We start from the raw sequence: 18,007 nt of genomic DNA, 5'->3' as shown, positions 1-18,007 counted from the left end.
GAGTCATTTCAGTCAGGAATGCATTTGCTTGTGGGGTGGCTCGAGCGAGTGAGGTTTGAAGTAACGTGGTGTCACTGGAGTCACCAGTAGTCTCACTGTGATTGTCGAGTGCCTCTGTACATTCTAGCTGAGGTCTGTCATGTTGCACAACTGGTATGGGAAGTGGGATGCCGTCGTCACTTGTCACACATACAGTGAGTAGAGCCTCAGTGTCTTCTTGTCGTTCACTTGAGCTGGGTAGACTGTCAGTCTTCTTCTGGTGGCTCAATCTGGGTGGACTGTCATAGTCTGCTTGCTGTACACTTGAGCGTGGCAGACTGTCATAGTTTGCAAGCTGTACACTTAAGAGTGGCAGATTATCATAATCTTTCTGTTGTTCACTTGAGCATGGCAGACTTGCATTGTCTGCTGCTGGTTGCTCAGAGGAGGTTGCTAGACCCTCATGGTTTTGTTCATGCATGGACTGCGCTTTGGAGTCTTGCATTGCTTCTATCATGAAGGCTGTCCACGAGCTCGCTGTGGAGGCTTGTGTCACTCCCTCTGTGGAGTCTTGCAGCGTTCCTTGTGTGGAATCGTGCATTGGTCTCTCTGTGGAAACTGTCATCACTTCTTGTTCATGCAAGGACGGCGCTCTGGAGTCTTGCGTTGCTTCTATCGTGGAGTCTGTCCATGAGCGCTCTGTGGAGGCTTGTGTCACTCGAGTTACTTCTTGTTCATGCAAGGACTGCGCTCTGGAGTCTTGCGTTGCTTCTATCGTGGAGTCTGTCCACGAGCTCGCTGTGGAGGCTTGTGTCACTCCCTCGATGGAGTCTTGCAGCGTTCCTTGTGTGGAATCGTGCATTTGTCTCTCTGTGGAAACTGTCATCACTTCTTGTTCATGCAAGGACTGCGCTGTGGAGTCTTGCATTCCTTCTGTCGTGGAGTCTGTCCACGAGCTCGCTGTGGAGGCTTGTGTCACTCGAGTTACTTCTTGTTCATGCAAGGACTGCGCTCTGGAGTCTTGCGTTGCTTCTATCGTGGAGTCTGTCCACGAGCTCGCTGTGGAGGCTTGTGTCACTCCCTCGATGGAGTCTTGCAGCGTTCCTTGTGTGGAATCGTGCATTTGTCTCTCTGTGGAAACTGTCATCACTTCTTGTTCATGCAAGGACTGCGCTGTGGAGTCTTGCATTCCTTCTGTCGTGGAGTCTGTCCACGAGCTCGCTGTGGAGTCTTTCATCGCTTTCTGTGTGGAGGTTGGGACCCTTTGTGGTGCGTGGACCAGTCTGTGTGGAGTCGGGGATCCTTCGCGATGCGTGGACCACTCTGTGTGGCAACAGGCTGCTCTCTGTGGGCTTGTACCGCTCTCTGTCTCTTGGTGTCAGGCCGCAGCATCATCCTGCACTCACAAGTCGAGATGTCGTATATGCTGGGCTGAAGATTCCCGAATCCGAAGAACTCGTCGTCGGGGTCGTCAATGTGCAACACGTCTAGTTGCGGTTCGGATTTGGTACTGGGGTAGCCTCCCAAGGTAAAAGCTTTGTCTGAGTCGTTGTCTTCCAAGACCATATCATCACGTTTTGTGTCGGAGCTGGCATTGGGCTTGCGATGTCCAAAGAAGAATTCAAGGTCGGGGTCATAGTCTTCAAGGACTGTATCATCTCTTTGGGCGGTGCTAACAGCTTGTTGCAGGGTTCTGCGGAGGTTACTTTCAGCTACTGGTCGGATTTCAGGCATTGTGCTGTCGTTCCAGGTGAAAGAATCTGGTTTTGAGGCTTTACATTTTTTTGTGTTTTGGGACATTTCCCCTTTAAGTGGCCGTGGTCCGGGGCCTCTGACGTCATGACGCTTGTGACGTAGAGCGTAGGAAGCGATTGCGCATGCACAGATTGCCGGTCCTTTACTTGGGACAGCCGCGCATGCGCAAACGGACCTTCCCGTTCTGTGCGCTCTTTGCGCAACTGCGCATGTGCAGCACCTTTTCCAAGATGGCTGCAATTCAAAACTGCCGTTTGTTGCGGCAAGCCAACCTTACGGTGAGTTTCAACGCCTCTATTACCTTTTCTTCTTGCATGTTCCTCGCAAAATACTTGGAATTTGTCCAGGACTGCCTGGAAATCGCTCTTGTTTTGCCCCTTTTGAGTATTTGAAAGTCTGGAAGATTTCAGCTGCTTCTGGACCCGCGATGGTAAGTGGAAGCTTTATTTAGTTTGCATCCGCCACACCATCTAGGTTGGACGCTACCAGGTAGATCTCGAATCTCTGCCTGAACCAACGCCAGTTTTCACTGAAATGGTCTTCGTACCTGAGCTGCGGTGGAACCGGAATCTTGAACATCATCTTGCCTGGCTGCTGTTGCTGGTAGTCACTGTTTGCTGAGTTTTAACTTTCTGGATTGAAACAATTCACTCCTGGAACCATGTTTTGTTGTGCTCTTGTCGTAGCATAAGCTGCTTCCTTGATGTGCACTCTGACAAAGGTTCAGACTTGGAGATAGCTTTAACACCTTTATTAAACTATTAACAATTCTCCTACTTGGATTCGACGCTACTGTTAATCCTGCTATAGCTGCTCAGACTGATGAACCAGTCTGCTACAATCCACGTGGTGGGAGTGATGTTCAATCAACCCTGTGTCTGTACTCACAGAGAGTCCACTGGAAAGAGCCTGAGCAGGTGTGATGTGTCCTTTTATATGGGTTGGTGTAATGCCCTCCTGTGGTAGTGTCACCTCTGTGTGTATCGTGTCATTGGTCGTGTCCTATCTTACTGACCTATTGGTTGACTCTGTGTCATGTCTCTGGTGTTCCCTCTTGTGTCTAGCTAGGTGTAGTGTATGTACATTAACCCTTTGTGTACTTAGTGATGTATATCACCACAAGCTGTATTTAAACATCTAATGAACTAGGAGCAGGACAAGATGAAGTGGCTCATCCAGCCATTCAATATGACCGTGGCTGATCTTGACATGAGCTGTACTTTCCCCCCCCGCCATCATTAGGGACCAGAAGGTTGGAGGGATTTTTAAAAAATGATTACGTGGCTCCAAGCGGATCCCTGCTGATGGAAGTTCAAAATGCTGCCGCAGACTTGGATACCTGACATATGTGGACCAGGGTGCCACTGATGATTGTCAAGTTATGGGGTCACTAGTGGAATGGGGAGCGGTGATTTGTTACTTCTGAGTTATAGGAATTCCAAAAAGAACAAATAGTTAGAAGGGCCTCGGGACAAACAGCAAGTTGGAAGGTTACCAATGATGATGTATGCTGGTAAATTGTGTTGTGTTAGCACTTCACCCTGCCCCATATGTGGGGGATGGAAAAAAAAAGGGGGGGGGAAACCTCTAACTGCTGGAAATATGCAAAACACAAAATGTTCAACTCCGGTCAGCATCTGGGCAGATAACAAAACATTAAAGATAAAAAAGATTAAAAACACACACATCATATCGTTGCTCCCTTTTGCTAAATCATAAATCCCAGTCCTGACGGTCTCGAATGGGTATAGAGATTCGCTGTATAACTAACTGTTTGATTAATTAAGAGCAAAGAATGTTTTGAAGTCCTCTAGCTGTATAGTTTTTTGTAAGATCACCCAATCCGATGAATTCCTTCATTTGCCTCCCAGTGCAGCAATATAAACTGCACGTAGACGGCTGGATTTTAACCCAATCACTGCCGGCCTGCAAGGCTCCTTCTATGCTTAATTCAGTTGGGTTATAGCGAGAAGAGCAACAAATACAAACCAGAGATGCAGTGGTGACAAGAACTTTCTCGAAGATGGCAAAAGATTTTACAGTCTACATGGGTAAATGCTTCAATGAAGACTGGAACCGGACTTGGTGCCTAACTATGGCACGTGACTAGCTATTCGGCTGTGGGAGGCTGCACACAGTGGTGGTGGGGGGGGGGGTGCACTTCCTGTTGGCTTTTGTCGCTACCGCGCCATAGCAACTATTTAATACACCGCCTCCAGGTGAGTGTTTATTAGCGCCGTCTGAAGTGGTATGCCATCTCATTAAACAATCAGATATATACAGTGAAATGTTTACGGAATTAATGTGCAGTTCACACGGCGGGTTTTTAGCGACACCAAAACAGTTCCAGTTTCCATGGTAATGTAGTTGGAGCTGAGGGAAAGCGCCGAAAGCGGCACGGCAGGATTTTAGTGGACCCAGTTTGCTAGTTGCAGAAGTTTTAGAACTCTGTTGCATTGGTGTTTCACAATGGGTGAAGAGATACTTGGTACCAAAGATTCTTTAAGGCTTCGTTTCTGAAATGAATTGAAGTGGCCACGACTTTAATTTTTTTTAAATTTAAAATTGCTGGAAATACTCAGCAAGGCAGGCAAAATGTTTGGAGTGATAAGACATTGCATCAGAGCTGGATTCAGTTTTAGGAAAGCATGAGATAAAGTATCAGATCAAAATAATACGAAATTGGGGGATAAAAACCAGAAAGGAGGTAAGAGTAGGAGTGAGAGCTGTTTCTCAGAGTGGTTGTGGACCTCAAGGTTCAGCTTTTGGTCCAGGATACTCTCTATATTAAAGTTATGCATATAGGAGCACAGGGGAGGGTGCTCAGGTTTACAGCTGATACAAAATAGGGGATTTACTTGGTAGCTCTTTCAGAGATAGTAGCAGGCCATTCGGCCCAAATCTGCCTATGTATTATTCTATAATTCTAATTACTATGATTCTAGTCCTGCCACATCCATTTATGAATAGTGGTGGATCCTCCTCATCTAGTTAGGTTTTTTATTCATTTATGGGATGTGGGCTTTGCTGGCTAGTTCCAACCCATAATTACCCTTGAGAAGGTGGTGGTGAGCTGCTTCTTTAAACTGCTGCAGTCCATGTGGTGTAGGTACACTCACAGTGCTATTAGGGTGGGAGTTCCAGGATTTTGACCCAGCAACAGTGAAGGAATGGCGGTATATTTCCAAGTCAGGGTGGTGTATTTCTGGAGGGGATCTTCCAGGTAGTGCTGGTCCCAGACATCTGCTGCCCTTGCTCTTATTTTCATAGAATTTACAGTCCAGAAGGAGGCCATTCGGCCCATCGAGTCTGCACTGGCTCTTGGAAAGAGAACCCTACCCAAGCTCACACCCCCACCCTATCCTCCATAACCCAGTAACCCCACCCAACACTCAGGACAATTTTGGACACTAAGGGCAATTTAGCATGGCCAATCCACCTAACCTGTACATCTTTAGACTGTGGGAGGAAACCGGAGCACCCAGAGGACACCCACGCGGACACTGGGAAAACATGCAGACTCCGCACAGACAGTGACCCAAGCCGGGAATTGAACCTTTGACCCTGGCGCTGTGAAGCAATTGTGCTAATCACTATGCTACCGTGCTGCCCTTTTAATTGGTTGTGGCCGTGGGTTTGGATGGTGCTGCCTAAGGAGCCAAGGCAAGCTCCTGCAGTACCTCTTGTAGATGGTACATACTGCTGCCAATGTACATTGATGGTGGAGGGAGTGAATGTTTGTAGATGGAGGACACGCCTTGGCGAGTCAGGAGGTGAGATACTAGTCATAGAATTTATAACATCTGACCTGCTCTTGTAGTCACAGTATTTATATGGCTAGTGCAGTTCAATTCTTGGTCAGTGGTAATCCCCATGATGTCAGTGTGGGGCATTCAATGTGGTAATGCCATTAAGATCATGGGTGATCTGCTAGTGTTTTGAATTCCACATTCCCATCTATCCCCAATAACCTTTGAGTCCCTTGCCTAACAAGAATCTATCTACCTCTGCCATAAAAATATTCAGTGACCCCCACTTGCACCTGCTTCTGAGGCAGAGAATTCCAAAGTCACACAACTCTCAGAAAAAAAACCCTCCTCATCTCTCTCCTATAAGAGCGACCCCTAATTTTAAAACAGCGATCTCTAGTTCTTTACGTGCCACAAGAGAAAACATTCTTTCCACATCCAGCTTGTCAAGACTGTTCAGGATCGTATCTAGTTCAAAACTCCGGTGGGAACCAGCTCAGTCTCTGCAACCTTTCCTTATAAAACAACCGCCTCCAATGCATTTACAACCTTCCTTAAATAAGAAGGCCAAAACTGCACACAGTATTCGAGAAGTGGTATCACCAATATCCAGTATAACTTGGAGCATAACATCTTTATATGTTCCTCGTAATAAAGGATTACATTCCATTATCTCTCGGTTACTTGATATCCCTGCATACTTTTGTGACTCATGTATTAGAACACCTAGATCCCTCTGAACCTCGATATTCTGCAGTCATTCTCCACTTAAGTAATATTCAGTTGTGTATTCTCCCTGCCAATGTGAACAACTTCACATTTCCCCATATCGTACTCCAGTCTATTTTTAATCATCAGCAAAGTGATGGAAGGCATTGTTGACAGTGTTATTAGGTAACACCGACTCACCAATAACCTATTCACTAATTCGCAATTTAGGTTCTGTCAGGGCCACTTAGAGGCCCTGACCACCTTATTGCAGTCTTGGGTTCAAACATGAACAAAATATATCAATTCCAAAGGTGAGGTGAGAGTGACTGACATCAAGGCAAGATTTGACCGTGTGGCAGCAAGGAGTCCAAGTAAAAGTGAAGTCAAATGGGAATGGAAAAGTCTCCATTGGTTGGATTCACACCTAGCACAAAACAAAGAAGATGGTTGTAGTTGTTGGTGGACAATCATCTCAGTCCTGGGACAGCACCACAGGATTTCCTCAGGGTAGGGTTCTAGGGCCAACCACCTTCTGCTGCTTCAACAATGACCATTCCTCAAACACAGTCATTTTAAAACTCAGGGTCACGGTGGTTGGTAGGCTGGTATCAGGAGGGTCGCGGAGTGTCCAGTTGTGGTGTTCCCGATCACAGGAACAAGTGCCCAACGTCCGCCACCGGCTTTTAAGAATGCCGGCCGTCCCATGCATGCGTGCCCCCTGAGGCACGATCAATTGGACAAAGCTGCTAGTTGAATCCAACTGAGGCTTTATTGCTATCCGATGTGTGGCCTCCCACAGCAGCTGGCGAAATGGCTGCTGGCTGGAGGACACGCATATTTATACCCCGGCTCCTGGGCGGAGCCAGCAGGCAGGGACTACCGGCGAACCTATAGTACAGGTCCTACAGTACATCACCTAATACAGGTGCAACAGTGGTTTACCACATTCACCCTCTGTTAAAAATTGAGTCCGGCGGGGGTGATGGATAACTATATACAACAATGAGTTAATATTTACAAGATTTGAGCAAATAAATGTCCTTTGATGGCCGGTGGACCGGTCAGAGGTTTAGCCGGTCCGGGACCTTGATGTGTCTCTGGGAGCGACGCAGTGGTGTCGGCGATGTTGGTGCTGATCTGGTCGATGGTGACTCTGGGAGCATGCCGAAATCCTCTTCATCGTCGGGCGTGGGCAGGGGGAGGACGGATGGTCCTGGGGGGGGTGCTGTTGGGAGCGGCGGGGGAGGGGAGGGTGGTGCCGGGGGCGGAGGGGGTGCGGGGGTGGAACCTGCTGGTGCCAGGTCCCTGAGGGAGACAGTATCGTGGTGGCTGTCGGGGAACGCCACGTAGGCGAACTGCACCCTCTCCACCAACGGGTCCGCCTTGTGGAGTCGGACGTGCTTACGGAGAAGCACTGTTCCCAGAGCTGCGAGCCAAGTCGGGAGCGACACCCCGGATGTGGACTTCCTGAGGAAAGCAAAAAGACGTTCATGGGGTGTATTGTTAGTGGCAGTGCAGGGTAATGAGTGAATGGAATGTAGTGCATCAGGGAGGACCTCCTGCCAGCGGGAGGCTCCTGGACCGTAGGCTCAGCTGGACGGCCCTCAATACCGTCCCATTCTCCCTTTCTACCTTTCCCTTTCCCCGGGGGTTATAGCTTGTCGTTCTGCTGGAGGTGATACCCCTGCTGAGCAGGAACTGACGCAGCTCATCACTCATGAATGAGGATCCCCTATCACTGTGGATGTAGGCGGGAAAACCGAACAGAGTGAAGATTGTGTTGAGGGCTTTAATGACTGTGGCAGACGTCATGTCGGGGCATGGGATGGCAAAGGGGAATCTGGAGTATTCGGCGATCATAATGAGAAAATATGTGTGACGGTTGGTGGAGGGAAGGGGGCCTTTGAAGTCCACGCTGAGGCGTTCAAAGGGGCAGGAGGCCTTCACCAGGCGTGCGTGGTCTGGCCGGTAGAAGTGCAGCTTGCAGTCCGCACAGACCTGGCAATAGATCATAGATCATAAAAATTACAGTGCAGAAGGAGGCCAATTGGCCCATTGAGTCTGCACCGGCTCTTGGAAAGAGCACCCTACCCAAGGTCAACACCTCCACCCTATCCCCATAACCCAGTAACCCCACCCAACACGAAGGGCAATTTTGGACACGAAGGGCAATTTATCATGGCCAATCCACCTAACCTGCACATCTTTGGACTGTGGGAGGAAACCGGAGCACCCAGAGGAAACCCACGCACACACGGGGAGGATGTGCAGACTCCGCACAGACAGTGACCAAAGCCGGAATCGAACCTGGGACCCTGGAGCTGTGAAGCAATTGTGCTATCCACAATGCTACCGTGATTGTCCTTACTTCCTCGATGGAGTAAGGCAGATTTTGTGCCTTAATGAAGTGGTACAACCGTGTGACTCCTGGGTGACAAAGGCTGTCGTGCAGGGCCCGGAGTTGGTCTACCTATGCGCTGGCACATGTATCGTGATAGGGCGCCTGGGGGCTCGTTGAGTTTGCCGGGGCGATACATAGCCTCGTAATTGTAGGTGTAGAGCTCGATCCTCCACCTCAAGATTTTATTGTTCTTGATCTTGCCCCGCTGTGTGTTGTTGAACATGAAGGCTACCGACCGTTGGTCAGTGAGGAGAGTGAATCTCCTGCCAGCCAGGTAATGCCTCCAATGCCGCACAGCTTCAACGATTGCTTGGGCCTCCTTTTCGACAGATGAGTGCCGAATTTCTGAGGCATGAAGGGTGCGGGAAAATAATGCCACGGGCCTGCCTGCCTGATTGAGGGTGGCGGCTAGGGCGACGTCCGATGTGTCGCTTTCACCTTGGAAGGGCAGTGTCTCATCTACAGCGTGCATTGTGGCCTTGGCAATATCAGCTCTGATACGGGCGAAGGCCTGTTGTGCCTCGGCCATCAGGGGAAAGTGAGTGGACTGTGTGAGTGGGCGGGCCTTGTCCGCATAGTTTGGGACCCACTGAGCGTAGTATGAAAAGAACCCCAGGCAGCGTTTGAGGGCCTTGGAGCAGTGGGGGAGGGGGAGCTCCATGAGGGGGCGCATGCGGTCGGGATCGGGCCCCAGAACTCCGTTCTGGACCACATAGCCGAGGATGGCTAAGCGGTTCGTGCGGAACACGCACTTCTCCTTGATGTAAGTGAGGTTTAGGAGAGTAGCGGTGTGAAGAAATTTAGCAAGGTTGGCGTCGTGGTCCTGCTGACCATGGCCGCAGATGGTGACGTTGTCTAGGTACGGAAAGGTGGCCCGCAACCCGTACCGGTCCACCATTCGGTCCATCTCCCTTTGGAAGACCGAGACCCCGTTTGGGCCGTCTGCCTCGAAGGCGGTGTATGGACGGTCTGATTTACGGATGGGGAGCTGGTGGTAGGTGTTGAGAAGACCCAGTACTGCGCAATCTGGTTAACCATGTCAGATATGCGTGGGACGGGGTACGCGTCGAGCTGCATGTACCTGTTGATGGTCTGACTGTAGTCCACGACCATTCGGTGTTTCTCCCCAGTTTTAACTGCTACCAGTTGAGCTCTCCAGGGGCTGTTGCTGGACTCGATGATGCCTTCCTGAAGCAGCTGCTGGACTTCGGACCTGATGAAGGTCTTGTTCTGGGTGCTGTACCGTCTGCTCCTGGTGGCGACGGGTTTGCAATGTGGAGTTAGATTGGCAAAGAGGGAAGGTGAGTCGACCTTTAGTGTCGCGAGGCCGCACACAGTAAGGGGTGGTAAGAGCCCGTCGAATTTCAGAGTTAGGCTCTGGAGGTTGCACTGGAAGTCGAGGCTGAGGATTAGTGCAGCGCAGAGGTTAGGGAGGACGTAGAGGCAGAAGCCGCTGAATTCTACGCCATAGACCGTGAGCGTGACCGTACAGTACCCCCGGATCGCTACGCAATGGGATCCGGAGGCTATGGAAATTTTTTGGTTGGCGGAGTGTATCCTGAGGGAGCAGCGTCTTACTGTATTCGGGTGTATGAAGCTTTTGGTGCTCCTGGAGTCCAGCAGGCATGAGGTTACATGTCCATCGACTTTCACGCTGGGGGATGCGTTGGTCAGGTTATGCGGACGAGACTGGTCGATTGACATGGAGGCGAGTCTTGGTTGGTCGTCGGATAATGGGGCGGCTGGAGAGCCCGGGTCCTGGAACGCTGGTGGTGCCCATGTGCTGAGGGGTAGACAAGATGGCGCCGCCTGAAGATCTTGAGGGTTACAAAATGGCGGTGCCCAAGGAACGCATGTTGCGGGGGTGGAACAAGATGGCGGCATCCATGGAACGCACGTGTTGCGCAGAGGGGAAGATGGCGGCGCCCACTGGCCGCACGTGATCTGAGGGGGGATAATGGCAGCGCCCATTGTCCGTGACCGAGGGGGGTGGGGGCGATAGCTACAGAGCGGGTCTGGCACACCGCGGCGAAGTGGCCCTTCTTCCCGCAGGCTTTACAAAGGGCAGTGCGGGCCGGGCAGCGTTGGCGGGGGTGCTTCTGTTGGCTGCAAAAATAGCATCGGGGGCCCCCGAGGCTCGCTGGCTGGCGTGCAGCGCAGGCGTATTGGGTGGGCAGTGCCCCCGCTGGGGCGGCTGTCTGTGGGGTCCACAAAGCTAGGAGGGGTGGGCCGCGCGGCTGGGGTGTAGGACTGGATGTTGCGCAGGGCGACCGTCATGGAGAGCGCTATCATTTTAGTCTCTGCGAGGTCGCGTGTGGCCCCTTCTAGGAGTCGCTGGCATTGAGATCTGACCCAATTCCAGTCACAAAAGCGTCCCGCATTAGGAGGTTTGAGTGTTCCGTGGCTGTAACGGCCTGACAGTCACAGTACCGGACTAATGGGATTAGTGCCCGCCAGAAGTCTTCTATGGACTCACCAGGGAGTTGAGAGCGAGTGGCGAGTGCGTGCCTGGCGAAGAGCGCGTTTATTTTCTGTGCGTAGTTGTCCTTGAGTAGAGTCATGGCTTCGGCGTAGTTCGGCACGTCCTGGATTAACGGAAAGACTTTGGAGCTCAACCTGGAATATAAAATCTGAATCTTCCTCGCCTCCGGAACAGAGGTTGGTGCCGCGTTGATATACGCCTCGAAGCAGGCTAGCCAGTGCTGGAAGTCCTTTCTGGCGTCGCTTGAGTGCAGATCCAGCTGCAAGCGATCCGGTTTGATACGGAGGTCCATCCTTAGAAACTGATAGCAATAAATTGAGGCACGATCAACTGGACAAAGATGATAGTTGAATCCAACTGAGGCTTTACTGCTATCAGTTGTGTGGCCTCCAACAGCAGCTGGTGAAATGGCTGCTGGCTGGAGGACACGCATATTTATATCCCACCACCTGGGCGGAGCCAGTAGGCAGGGACTACCGGCGAACCTGTAGTACAGGTCCTACTGTACATCACCTAATACAGGTGCAACAGTGGTTTACCACACCCCCTCAGTCGGATGCAGCACTACTTAGCCCAGGAGCCCAGTGGGACAGACTGCCTCCTCTGTATGTCAGCACATTGTCCCAGGAGCTGATTTTTTTGGAAAATCGATGGAGTCTTCCTGCCAGAAGCGGGGACAGAGAGCAGGTCACGCACCCAGTACACTGTTGCCAAATGCTCTGGACATGAAATTACTGAGGAGAGCATCCTCCGTTTGTAGCTGCCAGCAAGCAAGCAACAGGACTGCGTGAAGAACTGGCAGTGGATCTTTTTGGACTAAGGAAGAGAAGGCCAGAGACACAAACGGGCAAGGGTCTCTCAACTAAACCTGCTGGAGGGAGCTTCGCAGGAGAGTCCATGGCAGGACAAAGCATTGCTGGTGTGAGATCTAGGACCTCTGATGAACAACCCATACAGAAATGCAACATTGAATGATAAAGCAAGTGAGATTGTGAGGACCAAGCAGGCTCACCTGACACATTAAAGAGAACTGAAAATAGTGGGTCATGTAGGTTGGCCGGATGGTAAAAATGAGTCTGCATGGTCTCGACGATGTACCAAGCCTCCGGTCATCCGGGATATGGCGTTCGACTCATCGATAGACAGTTCCGACGCACCACAGCGAAAAACTGCACCAACAGAGCACCCTTCGCCGTCCAATATTTCCCTGGAGCGGAGAAACTACAACATCATCTTTTGTGCCTTCAACAAGTCATTGATAATGACGAACGACTCGCCAAGACCATCCCCACACATCCATTGTTTGCCTTCAAACAACTGCCTAACTTCAAACAGGCCATTGTTCTCAGCAAACTACCTAGCCTTCAGGAGAACAGCGACCACAACACCACATTACCCTGTTACGGCAACCTCTGCAAGACATACCAGATCATCAACGTGGATACTACCATCACGCGTGAGAACACCACCCACCAGGTACACAGTACATCTTCATGCGACTCGGCCAACGCTATCTACCTCATACGCTGCAGGAAAGGATGTCCCGAGGCGTGGTACGTCGGCGAGACCATGCAGACGCTATGACAACGGACACTACGCAACAGTCGCCAGACAGGAGTGTTCCCTTCCAGTCGGAGAACACTTCAGCAGTCAAGGGCATTCAGCCTCTGATCTTCGGGTAAGTGTTCTCCAAGGCGGCCTTCAAAAACAGAAACTGATAGCCAGGTTCCGCACGCATGAGGACGGCATCAACCGGGATCTCAGGTTCATGTCACATTACATTTGGGCAACACGGTAGCACAAGTAGATAGCACTGTGGCTTCACAGTGCCAGGGTCCCAGGTTCGATTCCCCGCTGGGTAACTGTCTGTGCGGAGTCTGCACGTTCTCCCCGTGTCTGCGTGGGTTTCCTCCGGGTGCTCCGATTTCCTCCCACAGTCCAAAGACTTGCAGGTTAGGTGGATTGGCCATGCTAAATTGTCCTTGGTGACAAAAAAGCTTAGGAGGGGTTATTGGGTTACGGGGATAGGGTGGAAGTGAGGGCTTAAGTGGGTCGGTGCAGACTCGATGGGCCGAATGGCCTCCTTCTGCACTGTTATGTTCTATTAAAAAAAAATACATGGTATCCTCACCATACTGCCCGGGTTTGCAGAATTCTACTAACTGTCCTGGCTTGAGAGAATTCGCACCTTGATTACCTGTGATTATCCCTCACTCCACTCACAATGTTTGTTCCTGTAAAGACTCACATTTCAACCGTTCTTCACATTTCGATCTGTAATTGTTTGCAATTGTGTGTCTGCTATATATGCTGTGATTGTGAATCTGCCTCCAATTCACCTGATGAAGGAGCAGTGTCCGAAAGCTTGTGATGTCAAATAAACCTGTTGGACTTTAACCTGGTGTTGTGAGACTTCTTACTGTGTCCACCCAGTCCAGTGCCAGCATCTCTACATTATAGAATCTTAATGGCACCACTTGAGAATAGCACTGAAGACCTGTGGTCCAGAACTAGTTGGACCTCTCGCGAAGTTTTTCCATATAGCTAGAACACTGGCATCTATCCGATAAAGTAGAAATTGCCTATATTAGCTTGTCAGATGTAATTCTACCCTCTTGCCAGTTACACAGCTATAAAACCTCTGTTTAGGGTCTCCCAGATCTTCAACCTGCACTAGAGGGAACCTCCTGTACTCCAGCCAATGTAATTTCTCTGCTTCTCAAATGCCCATAAGTTTTGCAATTCAGCTATAAATTATAAGAAACCTAAGTATTGCACAAAATAAGGACAAAAGATGTAACTTTAAAATGGGGACTGAAATTTAGCTGTGACTTGGCCCAATTACCTTCCATTGTCAACATCAACACTTAGTAACTCCACATGTGTGGCACCATGGAAGAGCAAACCGGATTTGAAAAATTGTGACTTTGTGTCTCTTATATTATCTGAACATAAAAACATGTGTTTTGATTGCTGCTGGTAATGATCTGTTGAGCTGCTCGCGGAAATCTATTTTTCACTGTACCTCGGTACAAATGACAATAAACAAAATCCAATCCAATATGTAACATTAGGGGCAATTTTGGGTAAATGAATGGGTACTATGAAACTAGGGGGCAACTGGCTAAACTCATTACAATCACACTAGTTGGACCCAGCACAAATGTCATTAGGACAGTTGATGAAATTAGAGTATGGCTTGTTATTTATAATATCTGACCAAAAGTCCTTTGGTAGAGACCCAGATAACGGAAGCCAATTTTTAACTTGGAGAGCCGATTGCATTTACAGAAAGAAGTGACAACTTGTAGAACCGTTACCTATTACAGGGCAGTGGCTGGTCAAAGTTACAATGACAGGAGATTACTTTGATCTTGACCATCTTGAGGACAGACTCTCTCCTGTGTACACCTTGGGCTCAGTTAGTGAGAACTCTGTATCATAAGGTTGTGAAGTCGAGCTGCACATCAAGACTTTCATAGAAACTGACAGCACAGAAGGAGGTCACTCAGTCTGTCTTGCCTGTGAATGCTCTTAGAAAGCACAATCACAGACAGTTAGCCTCATATCCCCGCTTTTAGTCCATAATAATAATTTTTATTGTCACGAGTAGGCTTACAACACTGCAATGAAGTTACTGTGGAAAAACCCCTAGTCGCCACACTCCGGCGCCTGTATAGGTACACAGAGGGAGAATTCCGAATGTCCAAATTACCTAACAACATGTCTTTCTGGACTTGTGGGAGAAAACCGGAGCACCCGGAGGAAACACACACAGACACGGGGAGAACGTGCAGACTCCGCACAGACAGTGACCCAAGCCGGGAATCGAACCTGGGACCCTGGCGCTGTGAAGCAACAGTGCTAACCACTGTGCGACCTTGCTGCCCCACGGCATTGGAATTGATTCCAATTTAAGGAAGTCAGGATTACATCACAGCCTGACGAGCAGGAGATGTAGGTTAATCTGGATGAGAGAGGATTTGATCTGTGGCAGACGGCAGGAGAGTGTCAATCTCGGGTGAAATGTTGATTGGGGTTGGGGGTGGTTGATACATGGACGGTTGCAAATAATGGGGCCTGATATGGGCAAGGGTTGTCAGAGGCTTTGGTATGAGAAAATTAGGGTGAAAAGTCGAGGCCTGAGAAGAGGAAAGGAGGCTTTTGGAGGGAGGGTCGAGACCTGGGGTGGAGATCGGAGGCCTGGAGGATGGGTTAGAGCCTCAAATCATGGGTTGCTGAGGCAGGCATGCTGAATCCAGGAGGTAGATGTAAAGACATTCATCTCCTAGAGCCAGCAAGACTAAGTCTAAATGTATTTGCCAGGTTTCTGAGTATTGGAAAAAATTCCTGGAACCCCAAGGGCTAAACTGGCAATTTAGCATGGCCAATCCACCAAAACTGGACTGTGGGAGGAAAGCCATGCAGACACTGGGAGAATGTGCAAACCCCACACAGATAGACCCCGAGGCTGGAATTGAACCTGGGTCCCTGGCAGTGTGAGACAGCAGTGCTAACCACTGTGCCACCCAGCTTGATTGACAACTTGTGGCCATTTTTGAATGTCCAAAGATGTGCGAGTTAGGTGGATTGGCCATGCTAAATTGCCCCTGGTTGTGCAGGTTAGGTTAAAGTGTTACGGGGCTAGGGCGTAAATGGGCAGAGTGCTCAATGTAGATCCGGTGGGCTGAATGGCCTCCTTCTGTACTGTAGGCATCTATGATTCTATGATTGGTAGCAAGATCCTCCCAGTTTTTAAAATTCATTCTTGGGATGTGGCCGTCGCTGACTGGGCCAGCATTTTTTACCTATCCCTATTTGCTCTTAAACTGAGTGGCTTGCTGGGCCATTCAAGAGCCAACATTGCTGTGGATTTGGAGTCACATGTAGGCAAGACCAGGCAGATTTCCTTTCTAAAGGACATGAATGAACCAGATGGGTTTTACAACAATCGACAATGGTTTCATGGTCATTTTTTAATTGAATTCAAAATTCAGCATCTGCCATGGTGGGATTTGACAATGGGTCCCCAGAGCATTACCCTGGGTCTCTGGATTACTAATACCACGACGCCACCATCTTGTTTTATGATAATATGACTGCGCCTGACCGGGCAAGCCACTCAGTTCAAGGTGTGGGCAATAAATGCTGGCCCAGCCAGCATCCTGTGAATGAATGGAAAAAGATTTGCAGGATTTTTTATTTAAAAAAAAAAAAAATATATATATATATATATATATATATTTTTATTCTCCTTTTTCACATTTTCTCCCACATTTACACCCATCAACAATAATCAGCAAGATATGTCAATCCCCATAATAACAACGATCCCATCTACCCACCAACCCCCAAACCTCAACCCGCATGTTTACATAAACAAATGACAAAAAGGAATCAGGGATTACCCACAGTCACCCTTAATCTACACAGCCCCCCCCCCCATCCCCCCAACTAATGTTCGATGTTATCCAGTTCTTGAAAGTGCATAATAAATAGTGCCCGTGACTTGTAGAACCCCTCCGAGCTTCCCCTCAGTTCGAACTTAACCTTCTCAAGGGTCAAGTATTTCAACAGGTCCCCCCGCCATGCCAGGGCACTGGGTGGAGAGGCTGCTCTCCATCCCAGCAGGATCCGCCTTCGGGCAATCAACGAGGCGAAGGCTATGACATCTGCCTCCGCACCCGTTTCCAACCCTGGCTGGTTCGACACCCCGAATATGGCCTCCTGGGGACCCGGGTCCAGTTTCACACGCACCACCTTGGAAATTACCCTAGACAGCTCCTTCCAGTACTCCCCTAGCTTTGGACAGGACCAAAACTCATGAACATGATTAGCGCCCCCCCCCCCCCCCCGCAACGCGCACACACATCCTCTACTCCTTCAGAAAATCGGCTCATCCTTGCCCTCGTGAGGTGCGCTCTATATACCACCTTCAGCTGTATCAGCCCCAACCTCGCACATGAGGTGGAGGCATTCACTCTCCGGTGCACCTCACACCAGACCCCCTCCTCTATAACCTCTCCCAGCTCTTCCTCCCACTTTACTTTGATCCCTTCCAGTGGTGCCTTATCCTCTTCCAAAATTGCTCCGTACACCGCTGACACTGCCCCCTTCTCCAGTCCCCTTGTCATCAACACCTCCTCCAGCAATGTGGAGGCCGGTTCCTCTGGGAAGCTCTGTATCTCCTTCCTGGCAAAATCCCAAACTTGCATGTACCTAAACACTTCTCCCTCCTCTAGCCCATACTTCGATTCCAGCTCCCTCAATCCTGCAAACCGACCCCGGAGAAACACATTTTTTTAGCGTCTTAATCCCCCTCTCTTCCCATTTCCGAAAACTTCCATTCCACCTCCCTGGCTCAAATCTGTGGTTCCCCCTTATCGGCATTTCCCTTGACCCTACCCCCAACCCGAAGTGTTGGCGAAACTGCCTCCAGATTTTCAATGAAGCTATTATTACTGGACTGCCTGAATATTTCCCCGGAGCTATCGGGAGCGGCGCAGTTGCTAGTGCCTTCAGCCCCGACCCCCTGCACAAACTCTTCTCCATTCTGACCCACTGAGAATCAACCCCTCTGACCCAGCTCCGCACCCTCTCCACATTCGCTGCCCAGTAGTAGTACAACAGGTTCGGGAGACCCAAACCCCCTGCCTGTCTTCCCCTCTGTAGCAGCACCTTTCTCACTCTGGCCACCTTCCCTCCCCATATGGATGAGGTAATCCTTCCCTCAATCTCCCTGAAAAAAGACTTTGGCAGGAAAATCGGTAGGCATTGAAAAATAAACAGGAATCGCGGCAACACATTCATTTTAACCGCCTGTACCCGACCCGCCAGTGACAGAGGAAGGCCGTCCCACCTTGCCAGATTGGCTGTCACTCTCCCCACCAAACTAGTGATGTTGTACCTGCAAAGCTTCCCCCACTCCCG

The 18,007-nt window shown here is 49.9% G+C and overlaps 1 protein-coding gene across 4 annotated transcripts in view; it reads left to right on the top strand.

Moving 5' to 3' along the window:
• Window positions 1-3,715: 3,715 nt before the first annotated feature.
• The window catches only part of LOC140408898 (uncharacterized), an 87,794-nt gene continuing 73,502 nt past the window's right edge, over window positions 3,716-18,007 (top strand). For 3 of the 4 annotated variants that reach the window (XR_011940234.1, XM_072496753.1, XM_072496755.1), the window contains exon 1: window positions 3,820-3,953. The gene's annotated coding sequence lies outside the window, so the exon portion shown is untranslated. Of the gene's footprint in view, window positions 3,786-3,819; window positions 3,954-18,007 lie in introns of those variants that run through there. The other variant, XM_072496754.1, reaches the window with a different exon arrangement.

The sequence above is a fragment of the Scyliorhinus torazame genome, chromosome 3, assembly GCF_047496885.1.
Source record: "Scyliorhinus torazame isolate Kashiwa2021f chromosome 3, sScyTor2.1, whole genome shotgun sequence".
NCBI classification, from domain to species: domain Eukaryota; kingdom Metazoa; phylum Chordata; class Chondrichthyes; order Carcharhiniformes; family Scyliorhinidae; genus Scyliorhinus; species Scyliorhinus torazame.
This window is presented reverse-complemented; position numbering and strand designations above follow the sequence as displayed.